The sequence below is a fragment of the Anarrhichthys ocellatus genome, unplaced genomic scaffold, assembly GCF_004355925.1.
Source record: "Anarrhichthys ocellatus isolate YVR2014 unplaced genomic scaffold, GSC_Weel_1.0 scaffold7, whole genome shotgun sequence".
Classification (NCBI taxonomy): Eukaryota; Metazoa; Chordata; class Actinopteri; order Perciformes; family Anarhichadidae; genus Anarrhichthys; species Anarrhichthys ocellatus.
In genome coordinates, this window is record NW_022280037.1 from 13,105,650 (window position 1) to 13,107,521 (window position 1,872).

The 1,872-nt window shown below is 39.9% G+C and overlaps 1 protein-coding gene across 2 annotated transcripts in view; it reads right to left on the minus strand.

Annotated features, from left to right (window-relative positions):
- The window catches only part of LOC116383691 (A-kinase anchor protein 6-like), a 35,227-nt gene that overhangs the window by 5,570 nt on the left and 27,785 nt on the right, over positions 1-1,872 (minus strand). The window lies entirely within an intron of this gene.

Below are 1,872 nucleotides of genomic sequence, written 5' to 3' on the forward strand. Positions count from 1 at the left end.
AGACAGACAGACAGACAGACAGACAGACAGAGAGACAGAAAGACACAGAGAGAGAGACAGACAGACAGACACAGACATAGACAGACAGACAGACAGACAGACACAGAGAGACAGACAGACAGAAGAAGCACTGAGAACACTCAGAATAACTGAAATAAAAGTTTTTAATTTGAAGGGCTGATCATAAGAATACACACAATAAACACACAGTCAGTGGTCGATCGTTGAGATAATCACAGTGTGGTGAAATGATTACAAACTACACAAAAATCTAACTTTAATTTGTACGAATCAAATGAACTTCAAAGGGATTTACAAGCCATAGACATATACTATTCCATAAAGATCAAACAAAATAGAGTAGAATAGCTGTACAATAATAATAGCAATAAAATTAATAATAAAACCGCAAACATTATGAAACACTATAAAAAAATATTTTTAGTTTAGGTTTAAAAATATAAATATTTTCAGCTCCTCTCTACATTAAATATGGAAAACATGATCCACTTAGAGGAATAGTTGCAACATTTTATTTGCCTAAATGAAAAGGTCGATATTAGCCGTATTTAGCCTAGCTTAGCACTAAATGTAAATACACAAACAGATGTGTATAGATTTACAGTTAGTATTCTTCTATACTTTGGACAGAGCCATGCTAGCTGTTTCCCCTTGCTTCCAGTCTTTATGCTAAGCTAGGCTAACCACTTCCTGACTCCAGCTCCATACTTGTTTTACAAAATGCATTCTACAGAATTTCAAGCTAATCCTAGTTAAACTTTATCTTTGCTGAAACATGCTCTTAACGCCTTACATTCTCACAATAGTGTTATGTTTAGTATTTAACCCTCAACCTGCACTACAACCTGTTCTAAACACCAGTGTATTCGTATTATCTCACATAGTTTACAAGTTTGCTTTCACACCTTTTCACACATGATTTGTTTCAAAAAGGACAAAGTGACATTAAGAAGAAGTCAACAGATGAATGAGAGCCAGTGAGACTAAAGAGACACTTTTACATTAGAAATAATGTCGATGAATACGTTACTGCAAACCAACAGAACTAATCCAGACTAAAATTAGACGACCTTTAAAGAGACCAGCAGGTGACCTGGCCTCGAACCCTCGGCGGATCCTTTATCTCCGCCTCCGGCACCGCTGAGTCACACACCGCACGTCTCCATGGTGACCCTAACCCGGACAACACATAACACCCTCTCTGGATTCAGAACGCCGCCCGGCATGTGAGAATGTAGGTCACACAGACGCTGCCAGCTTGGCGAACAGTGTGACCCGCTGAGCACCGGTCCAAAATACATCTGTCCCCACTGGACGCCGGGGCTGGAACACGCTGTGTGACCGCCTCCACTAATCAATATGTTTACATTAAAATGGATCAAATGTCTCTGTCGTGTGCTGCACATAGTGAGAGAATTCTCCTCCTGAGCCTTAACAGCTACAGGTTTATATATTTAATGCAAAATCATACAACTATAATGCATTATTATTTCACTGCACCACGTAGTAGTGTGGATGTAGCTTAGCTTAACATCCTGCCTCCATGTAACTAAAGCAAAGGATTATTAGAGGAGTGACGAGGGCACATTTTAAAACTGAGGTTTGTGATCAGCTGAGACAATAGAAAAGACGCCACGTTTCATTCTTCATCTCAGGTTTCTGTTTAGTGAAAGAAAACCAAACTTCAGTTCATTCGTCCTCTTCAGTGGATGTGGTGACCGTGTTTCTGTGCTCGTGCAGCCGCGTCCCTGAACACTTTATCGAGAGTTCAACACGTCGTCCTCAATCAGGACATCTGGAGTAAAGTGTGTGTGCTTTGATTCAACGCTTTCATCTCACAACAGAAAACCA